Source organism: Staurois parvus, unplaced genomic scaffold (assembly GCF_062004578.1).
Source record: "Staurois parvus isolate SC_StPar_1 unplaced genomic scaffold, SC_StPar_1.0 ptg000154l, whole genome shotgun sequence".
Classification (NCBI taxonomy): Eukaryota; Metazoa; Chordata; class Amphibia; order Anura; family Ranidae; genus Staurois; species Staurois parvus.
Window position 1 is genome coordinate 10,634,652 of NW_028317950.1, and position 11,518 is coordinate 10,646,169.

At 43.1% G+C, this 11,518-nt stretch overlaps 1 long non-coding RNA gene across 1 annotated transcript; it reads left to right on the top strand.

Moving 5' to 3' along the window:
* The first annotated feature begins 1,633 nt into the window (after positions 1-1,633).
* On the top strand, positions 1,634-10,519 carry LOC149463498 (uncharacterized). Its single transcript, XR_016312411.1, has 2 exons — positions 1,634-2,226; positions 6,410-10,519. It is a non-coding gene; the product is annotated as an uncharacterized LOC149463498 (long non-coding RNA).
* The last annotated feature ends 999 nt before the right edge of the window (positions 10,520-11,518 follow it).

Genomic DNA, 11,518 nt, shown 5'->3' on the forward strand with positions numbered 1-11,518 from the left:
AATGGGGTGCCTCCAGACTGTCTGTGATTTTAAAGGGTGCCTCAGGACTGTCCATAATTATAAAGGGTGCTCTGGCTGAAAAAAGGTTGAGAAACACTTGGTTACACAATCATGGGGAAGACTGCTGACTTGACAGTTGTCCAGAAGACCGTCATTGACACCCTCCACTCGGAGGGTAAGTCACAAAAGGTCATTGCTAAAGAAGCTGGATGTTCATAGAGTGCTGTATCCAAGCATATTAATGGAAAGTTAAGTGGAAGGAAAAAGTGTGGTAGGAAAAGGTGCACAAGCAACAGGGATAACCGCAGCCTTGAGAGGATTGTGAAGCAAAGGCCATTTAAGAATTTTGGGGAGATTCAAGTGGACTATGGCTGGTGTCAGTGCTTCAAGAGCCACCACATACAGATGTATCCAGGACATGGGCTACAACTGTTGCATTCCTTGTGTCAAGCTACTCCTGAACCAGAGACAACGTCAGAAATATCTTACCTGGGCTAAGGAGAAAAAGGACTGGAATGTTCCTCAGTGGTCCAAAGTCCTCTTTTCCAAATGAAATGCAAAAATGACTTTCATCCTAAATCAAGGTCCCAGAGTCTGGAGGAAGAGTGGAGAGGCACAGAATCAAAGTTGCATGAGGTCCAATGTGAAATTTTCACAGTCAGTGATTTTGGGAGCCATGTCATCTGATGGTGTTAGTCTACTGTGCTTTATCAAGTCCAAAGCCGTCTACCAGGAAATTCTAGAGCACTTCATGCTTCCCTCTGCTGACCAGCTTTTTGGAGATGCAGATTTCATTTTCCAGCAGGACTTGGCATCTATCCACACTGCCAAAAGTATCAATACCTGGTTGAATGATCATGGTATCACTCTGCTTGACTGGCTAGCAAACTTGCCTGACTTAAACCCCATAGAGAATCTATGGGGTATTGTCAAGAGGAAGATGAGAGACACCAGACACAACAATGCAGGAGAGCTGAAGGCCGCTATGAAAGCAACCTGGGCTTCCATAACTCCTCAGCAGTGCCACAGGCTGATGGCCTCCATGCTACGACTCATTGATGCAGTAATTCATGCAAAAGGAGCCCCAACCAAGTATTGCGTGCATACTATACTGTATGTTGACATACTTTTCAGAAAGCCAACATTTCTGTATTTAAAATGAAGAGCTCAGAAGGGAGCTGAAATATGAGCATGCTCAGTAGAAGACAACAGCTGCTCTACACAATATGAGCCTGCAATGGGAACACAGACAAGATGGGAGGGACACCTGAAGGCAGGATCAAGCAGATAGATGTCACTCTACACAAATGCTCTAGTGGCTCTGTGAGTATGCACCACCACGTTTGTTCTAGAACATGTAATGAGAGGTCTTCATAGTCAGGTTGAGTGGAACTCCACTTTAAAGCTAATCAAAAAATAAAAGTCAGCAGCTACAAAAACTGTAGCTGCTGACTTTTAAAAAACAGCCACTTACCTGTCCCTTGGTCCCTGGTGTGTCCACTGCAGCCCGTTTCACTGGCCATCCTGTATTCCAGGAGTGTGGGCATCCGGCTGTGACAGCTTGCGGCTTCACAGCCGGGTACCCACTGCGCATGCGTGAGTAATGCTGCCCTTCATGAATGGTCATTGAAAGGATTAAATGGAATATAACTGAATCCATTTTGTATACACTAATACAAGATGCTAGTTTAATATACATATATGAGATATGTGCACACTAACAAAACTGTCTATGTCAGCTTCATGTAGAAATGAGTGTTTTTGCAAACCGTACAAAAAAGCAGATAAGGTTTACTCTGACTTCTGAAAAGTTTTAACCACAACTTGGGTGTTAGGTCAGATTAGAGCCATGGTCTGGGTGTTGGGTCAGATTATAGCCATGGTCTGGGCTTTAGAGGAGATATGGCATGATAGATAAAGCAGAAGAGTGAAAATGCAAACCTCATACAAATAATTGTTGAGTTAAGGTAAAATAATGTACATGTATTTGATTGGAAGGTCTGAGGGTGTGTTTGCCTAAAGACTACAGTATAATAACCCTGATGTTATGCCAATAAAACTGAAGTGTTTGCAATCGCAACTGAGGTGATTTGAGTGCATTCACTTTCCGAGATCTCGTAGCTGTGTCCAGGTGTGACCGTTGGTATCTTGCGGGGGCCCCCAAGGAACAGGAAAAAGACCACCTACTTACTTTCAGTGGTGTCAGAAAGTGGGATAATTGCCAAGGTAAGTGAGAGTTTTATTTTTTAATGCTTTCTTTACCGAGGTAATTATTCTGAACTTCAGGGAAATTTGGTGGTTGGAGTTTTAGGAGCGAGACTAAGGGATTCTCGGCTCGGGGAATAATACCAGGACACACCTGGCACAGCACTTTGTATAATTTGTAAAAAGTGTGTTATTGTTGTTTTTTTGTCTTGTTTGTTAGTTTACTAATTTACTGCTATGGGTAATTCCTCAGGTAAGGAGGAAGGACCTCGTCATGTGCCGCCACAAAATTTGATTAAGTTGTTTAGAAAAACTAGAAAGCTGAGGGGAAAGAACACATCTACCTTAAATGAAATTTGTAAAGAATATGTAGCAAGGGTATCCCCTTATGATATTTATTATGTTAATCCCTGGGTGGATAATTTAGTAGGATGGTCAAAAAGACTGGGTGGAGCTAGTTTTCCTTGTGAAGGGGGAAATGACACTATGTGTATGGATATGATTAGAGGAATGTGTTTGCATGAACAGCCTCAGGTAGGTATCTGGGGGACTGGAAATCCAGATTGGGACAAGAATTATATGTATGAAGGGGGTAAGAATTGGTTGAAGTATGCACCAGGCTATAAGACTCTAATTGTAGCAAATGATTTCACACCACCACTGCCATACAAACACAGCGAGGCACGTCCTGCCCCTACAGCTCCACATGCAGCCCCATTATACCCAGCACTCCCACAGGTAAAACAAGTAGATGAAGATGAAGAGGTTCTTATTGCTGCTTCCCAGATATATACAGGGGAGTCAGAAGAATCTAGCTCAGATGGGGAAACTGGGAGTGGTAGTCAAAGGGATATTGAGAGGGGTAAAGGGAAAGTAAAGAGGAAGATAAAGAAGGTAGAAAAGAGTGATAGAATTCTTAGGTCAGCAGAAAGTAACAAGGCGGAAGTTAAAGATGAGACAGCTGAGCTAGATATGATGAATTCAGCCTTTCCATTCATGATGATTGGGGAGCAGCTGATTTTAAAGGCAATAGATCCCAAAGAGCTGGATGCTATAGTACAGAGATGCCCTAATCCAAGGAAACCCCCACTTGCATTACACCTCCCCTCCCGGTACGAGCAAAAGATGGACAGGTCTGGTATCATAAATTTCATGTGCTCCCGCATTGTCCTGTGTCCCTATTGGGCCGAGATTTGTTAGCTGACCTTAAAGTCGTGATGTCTATCACAGAGGAAGGTATGCAATTGGACACACCTTTCCTAATCTGTCCAGCTATGGATCATGATTTAAATAAGCTCCCTGAAAACCTATGGACTAAGAACACAACGGATGCAGGCCTCATTGACTGCACACCGTATAAAGCCACCCTTAAAACCAGGAACCCTGTTTATCATAAACAATACCCACTGTCCAAAGAAAAAATAGACGGACTTAAACCTATTGTGGAGGATTTTAAAAAGAGGGGAATACTGAAGCTGGTAGTATCCCCCTACAATACTCCCATTAATCCGGTAAAAAAGCCCAATGGTGAGTGGAGATTAGTACAAGATCTCAGGGCGATTAACGATCTGGTCATTCCTATTGCCCCTGTAGTCCCAGATATAACAACTTTGGTAAATGCTATACCTGCCAACGCCACACATTTTACAGTAATTGATCTGTCAAATGCATTTTTTAGTGTCCCAGTTGACCCGGAGACACAGGTATTGTTTACGTTTTGTTTTCAAGGGGAGAGGCTAACCTGGACCCGTCTCCCTCAGGGCTATGTAGACTCGCCGGCAGCATATACCATGGCCAGTAGATCCATGCTCAATGATTGGGTACCCACCCATGGTTCAGTACTTATCCAATACGTGGATGACTTACTGCTTAGTTCTGTGAGCGAGAAGGCGTGTCAGGCTGATTCATTATCATTGTTACGGTTTCTGGCTGATCAGGGACAGAAAGTCTCCCGCAAAAAGATGCAGTTTGTGGCACCACAAGTTGAGTACCTAGGATTTGTATTGTCTGAGGGCCAGAGGGGGCTGAGCCCAAGGAGAGTGGCAGCAATATGTCAACAACCAAAACCAGAAACTAAGGTTCAGATGCAATCCTTCCTAGGTATGGTAAACTATTGTAGACAGTGGATTCCTGACTGTTCTTATTATGACAATGTATTATGTCAAGTGACACTGAAAGATCAGCCAGACCGTATTGAATGGACGCTGCCATTGGTGCAGGCATTTGAATATTTGAAGACAGCACTGGTCTCGTCTCCCGCATTAGGGTTACCGGATTATACTAAATCTTTTCATTTGTATTGTCAATCTGCATGTAAAACCATGGCTGCAGTACTAGTTCAAGAGCACGGAGGTGCCATGAGGCCGGTAGCATATTTATCAAAAACAATGCCCATCCCGGTCCAGGGCATGCCGGGGTGTCTCCAAGCTTTGTCTGTGTGTGCCTTGGCTGTGGAAATGGCATCTATCATAGTTTTGGGGAACCCATTGATATTACATACATATCATCATGTCCTACATGTACTGAAAAACATTAACACTCAACACGTGTCAGCACAACGCCTGGCGGGATGTGAAGTAATTTTGACATCCACCAATAATCTCACAGTGAAATACAGCCCATCTACATCAGGACCATCTCTTTTATTGTCCTCCCTGCTTAATCTTCACAACACAAGGTCACCAGAATTGCAGGAGGAACACAATTGCCTGGATGTTATCCAAGCTGACACTTCTCCGCGACTAGATATGTTGGAGACTCCGATTCCTGGAGCCCCTGATGTGTTTGTCGATGGATCTTGTACACGCCCTAGTGATGCTACATACATCACAGGCTATGCAGTAGTAGAACCACCTCTTATTATTGAAACAGGTTCCATCCCCTATCCCAGTGCACAAGCAGCTGAATTAGTGGCCCTAACACGAGCTTGCACTCTTTATCAAGATCGAGATGTTAACATATACACAGATTCTAAATATTTCTTTGGGGTTGTACATGATTTTGGCCGTATTTGGCAACGCCGTGGTTTCACTACGGCCGATGGCAAGTCAATATCCCATCATTCTTTGATCCAGGATTTGCTTGCTGCACTCCAACTTCCAAGAAGGATAGCGGTCATTAAAGTGCGGGCACATACTAATGCCAAAGACCCAGTCACAAAAGGCAATTCTATGGCAGATGCAGCTGCAAAAACTGCAGGGCAACTGCATAATCGAGCAGATCTATCTATGGTAATGTTGTCCACTCCATCCCTACTGTCAAATGAGCTTTTAGGTACACTGCAGGCACAAGCCTCTGAGAGTGAAGTTGATTTTTGGGCTAGCAGAGGTTTGACACAAGACAAACATGGTCTTATGTCAAAAGAGGGGATTGTAGGACTTCCACAGGCAGCTGCTGTATTATTCATTTAAAATTTTCATGGTGTAGGTCATAAGGGAAAACAGTTAGTGGAGAAAGAAATGCGCAAACAATTTTGCGTATGGTTTCTCCATGATTTGGTGGAGGAAACATTGGGAAGGTGCCTTACTTGTTTACAAAACAACCCTGGGCATGGCCAGCATGGGAAACATGAACATTTAACACCCCCTGAGGCACCATTCACACATCTACAGATAGATTTTACACATCTCCCTAAATCAAAAGAAGGAGATAAGCTGTTGGTGGTAGTAGACAGATTTTCAGGTTGGCCGGAAGCTTTCCCATGTAGGAATGAAACAGCAGAGACAGTGTTCAAGGTTTTGTGTAAGGAAATCATCCCTAGATGGGGTTGTCCTTTGTTCATAGAAAGCGATCAGGGACCAGCTTTTACTGCAGCAGTGACTCAGGGAGTCTCAAAGGCTTTGAGTATTCAATGGAAGCTCCATATTCCTTATCAGTCACCCTCAGAGTTCTGGAGTAGTGGAAAGAATGAATAGAACAATTAAGGATAAATTAGTGAAAGCCACGGGAGGGACTCTGAAGAATTGGCCAGCTGTATTACCTGCTATACTAGCTGAAATAAGGATGACACCTCATAAACGGAGTAAGTTGTCTCCCTTTGAGATACTAATGGGCAGACCATTCCCTACCCCTTGGACTAGCCAGCAACCCCCTCTGTGGCAGAAAGGAGATTTAGAGGTGATACAGGCAGAATATGTAAAAGCATTGTGTGAAAAGCTGAATAGGGAATATTGTGATGTTGCCGCCTCTTTTCCTTTACCTGCAGATCAACCAACCCACCCCTTCGAGGTAGGTGATCAAGTGGTGATCCGAAGACTGGATCCAAGGGTGAGACCCCGGTTTGGAGAACCTACAGTGATCGTGGCCATTACACGTACAGCTGTTCTTACTGAAGGATCAGGCACCTGGATCCATGCATCAAGAGTAAAAAGGATTTCCCAAGATGAGAGACACAATCAAGCTGATCAACCAACAGAAGAAGGAGCCAAGAACTTTGCTACCCAACCTATTGGATCCCCATGAGGACTGGATGAACCTGATTATTATCTTATCAATAGTGACTATTATCATCGTCCCACTCTGGTTTCTATTGGAGAATCCATATGATAGAAAGGGGCCAGTGGTTCAAAAACCCTCTGGGAGTTCAGGATGGGTGGGGGATTGTACCTCATCACAACCGGATGAGAATAAGTCATGTACTACATTAATATGGAATAGCCCATCTGAATCACATATGGTACAAGGAGCTAACCAAACATATACCCATCTGATACCTGTCAATGTAAAATAGACATTAGTACTACACATAACTTTACATGTTGCATTATGGATGAGTGTAGTCAGGCACTAACTTGTACATGGAATGAAAGTTTACTGTTACATGTTCAGAAGGGAAGCAAAGTGGTTGCTAATTTTGGGTGTACCATACCTGTAAAAAGACAGAAGAGGTCTACAACTGAAAATATGTCATTACTGAAGTTTAAATATAAGTATGCTAAATTCTCAGGGTTTAAAAGTTGTTGGGTTTGTAGCATGCTCCACCCTGAAACTATGAGCATACCCATATATGCAGTACCCCTAAATGTCACAACTATGTTTGAGGGTAACCTGAGTATTCTATTAACTAATGTTACCACCCAACCTAAATTTGAGGTATTGGGGGTTGTTATGAAACCCAAATGGTGTTTTCATCTGGGTAAGGGGTCGAGAGAAGGGGAAGAGTTTTGCAGTAAATCTGAATGAAATATTACTGGGAAGGAACCTACAGGTGGTCATTTTATACAAATAAATACAACTGAGGGAGAATGGGAGAATTATATTAAAAAAATAATTGACCAAAAAGATCACCCGAAACATTACGGATTAGGACGAGTTTTTATTAATTTAGCCCTAGTGGGTTACCCTGACTCCAATGTAAGCAAAGGATGGAAAAGCCAATCAGTAGCTTTTACTCAGGGAGTCCAGGTGTGCTGTGGGAAAGTTTGTTACCCATGGATTCCCCGGGATCAGGAGGGTTGGTGCTATTTGGCCACTTTGGTACCAGTGATGGATGTTATAGGAGGAGAACATAGTGATGCCCTATTGGCCAGTAATCATCCCTGGTATCCTCTGAAACATAGATATAAGAGAGATTTGTTCAAGGTAGAAGACCAGGCTTGGTCATGGTTTCCTACATGGACTGGATGGGGAATAGAATTAATGAGGAGACTTAATAACTACTCACTTATTATGGATCAAATAATAAATGAAACACAAGCTGAAATAAGTCTTATTAACGTAGAATTACGGGCCTTAAGAAAACAAGTGCTTATTAATGAGATGAAGGTAGAACAAATTGGTGCAGCACTGACTGGGCTTTGTGAATCCACCACTGATTATAAGTGCTGTACCTGGGTACACAATACAACCGCTGAAATACCAGATTACTATGAAATGATTAATAAGCATAGGGTAAAGGTGGAGGATCTCCAGGCTGAAGCTAGAGCTATAGCTGAGGATGGGTGGAATCCCTTTAAGGGCATAGGAGATGGTTCCTGGTTTAGGAACATATTCAGCAGCTTTAGAAAATTGATCTCCCTCATGATTATGTTTTTCTTATTGATTTTTATGGGATATCTGTTATACCGAATGATCATGTGTATCAAAATGAGAATTAATGAGAAGGAAAGGGAGGAAATGTTTTTGCTTCAACAATATGAGGAAATGCATGGGATTGAGACGATAGGGAGAGTAAGTCAATAAAGTGTTATCACTATGTGATAAAAGAGGGGACTGAAAGGATTAAATGGAATATAACTGAATCCATTTTGTATACACTAATACAAGATGCTAGTTTAATATACATACAGTCAGGTCCATAAATATTGGGACATCGACACAATTCTAACATTTTTGGCTCTATACACCACCACAATGGATTTGAAATGAAACAAACAAGATGTGCTTTAACTGCAGACTGTCAGCTTTAATTTGAGGGTATTTACATCCAAATCAGGTGAACGGTGTAGGAATTACAACAGTTTGCATATGTGCCTCCCACTTATTAAGGGACCAAAAGTAATGGGACAATTGGCTTCTCAGCCGTTCCATGGCCAGGTGTGTGTTATTTCCTCATTATCCCAATTACAATGAGCAGATACAAGGTCCAGAGTTCATTTCAAGTGTGCTATTTGCATTTGGAATCTGTTGCTGTCAACTCTCAAGATGAGATCCAAAGAGCTGTCACTATCAGTGAAGCAAGCCATCATTAGGCTGAAAAAACAAAACAAACCCATCAGAGAGATAGCAAAAACATTAGGCGTGGCCAAAACAACTGTTTGGAACATTCTTAAAAAGAAGGAATGCATCGGTGAGCTCAGCAACACCAAAAGACCCGGAAGACCACGGAAAACAACTGTGGTGGATGACCGAAGAATTCTTTCCCTGGTGAAGAAAACACCCTTCACAACAGTTGGCCAGATCAAGAACACTCTCCAGGAGGTAGGTGTATGTGTGTCAAAGTCAATAATCAAGAGAAGACTTCACCAGAGTGAATACAGAGGGTTCACCACAAGATGTAAACCATTGGTGAGCCTCAAAAACAGGAAGGCCAGATTAGAGTTTGCCAAACGACATCTAAAAAAGCCTTCAAAGTTCTGGAACAACATCCTATGGACAGATGAGACCAAGATCAACTTGTACCAGAGTGATGGGAAGAGAGAGTATGGAGAAGGAAAGGAACTGCTCATGATCCTAAGCATACCACCTCATCAGTGAAGCATGGTGGTGGTAGTGTCATGGCGTGGGCATGTATGGCTGCCAATGGAACTGCTTCTCTTGTATTTATTGATGATGTGACTGCTGACAAAAGCAGCAGGATGAATTCTGAAGTGTTTCGGCCAATATTATCTGCTCATATTCAGCCAAATGCTTCAGAACTCATTGGACGCCGCTTCACAGTGCAGATGGACAATGACCCAAAGCATACTGCAAAAGCAACCAAAGAGTTTTTTAAGGGAAAGAAGTGGAATATTATGCAATGGCTAAGTCAATCACCTGACCTGAATCTGATTGAGCATGCATTTCACTTGCTGAAGACAAAACTGAAGGGAAAATGCCCCAAGAACAAGCAGGAACTGAAGACAGTTGCAGTAGAGGCCTGGCAGAGCATCACCAGGGATGAAACCCAGCGTCTGGTGATGTCTATGCGTTCCAGACTTCCGGCTGTAATTGACTGCAAAGGATTTGCAACCAAGTATTAAAAAGTGAAAGTTTGATTTATGATTATTATTCTGTCCCATTACTTTTGGTTCCTTAATAAGTGGGAGGCACATATGCAAACTGTTGTAATTCCTACACCGTTCACCTGATTTGGATGTAAATACCCTCAAATTAAAGCTGACAGTCTGCAGTTAAAGCACATCTTGTTTGTTTCATTTCAAATCCATTGTGGTGGTGTATAGAGCCAAAAATGTTAGAATTGTGTTGATGTCCCAATATTTATGGACCTGACTGTATATGAGATATGTGCACACTAACAAAACTGTCTATGTCAGCTTCATGTAGAAATGAGTGTTTTTGCAAACCGTACAAAAAAGCAGATAAGGTTTACTCTGACTTCTGAAAAGTTTTAACCACAACTTGGGTGTTAGGTCAGATTAGAGCCATGGTCTGGGTGTTGGGTCAGATTATAGCCATGGTCTGGGCTTTAGAGGAGATATGGTATGATAGATAAAGCAGAAGAGTGAAAATGCAAACCTCATACAAATAATTGTTGAGTTAAGGTAAAATAATGTACATGTATTTGATTGGAAGGTCTGAGGGTGTGTTTGCCTAAAGACTACAGTATAATAACCCTGATGTTATGCCAATAAAACTGAAGTGTTTGCAATCGCAACTGAGGTGATTTGAGTGCATTCACTTTCCGAGATCTCGTAGCTGTGTCCAGGTGTGACCGTTGGTATCTTGAGGGGGCCCCCAAGGAACAGGAAAAAGACCACCTACCTACTTTCAGTCATGTAGTCTTCTGGGACCTGTCACGTGTCCCAAAAGACTACTGGGAGGGAGGGAGGACACCTTCTGCTTCTGATTGCCTAGGTGATCGGACCGGAAGTGGGAGCGGGTACCTGTCAAATTCAGGTACCCGCTCCCCAAAGGTGGCAATCCTTAATGGGGAGCGGGGGAGCAGTCCTTAAAACAGAACTTCCCCTTTTGGGTGGCGCTCCGCTTTAATGACCCTTTCATGCCTTCCTTGTTTGCACAATCTGGCCTTCCCACCATTCCGCCTATATTCCTGTGTCTGCTGCTATATACTGGAAAAGGGTTTGATGGTTTTGTTGGAGAGTGATGTATAATGATGTTTATCATTTCCTCAGAGGAAGAGAGATGGCAGATACCCAGCTAGTCCAGCCAGGCACATTGGCCACGGTTCATGAGCTTTATTAACCATTAGCCGCCCGGCCAATAGCCGTTTGGCGGCTTGAAAAGCGCTGCAGCTTTCCGGGTCCACGCCATTTGGCGTGCTCCCGCACATGCGCCGTTTGCGCTATTGCAGAGCGGCGCAGCAGCGGGATCTGTCACCGCCCGTGCACCTCGGACACGGCCGATGACAGATCCGAGTACCGGCTCCCGTTGCCGGTGCCATGTGACCTGCCGCGACCAATCACAGCAGGTCACATGACAGTTGTATACAATGGATGGCTTCATTCATGATGCCATCCATTGTATACTAGTGCCTAGCTGTGAATGGTCACAGCTAATCACATGCACATGTCATGTGATTAGCTGTGACCAAATCACAGCTAAGCACAAAAAAAAAAAAAAAAAAAAAAAAGCTGAATGAATCGATTTCATTCAGCTAAATGCTTGCTTATAGCAAAGTAATTCTTTGCTATAA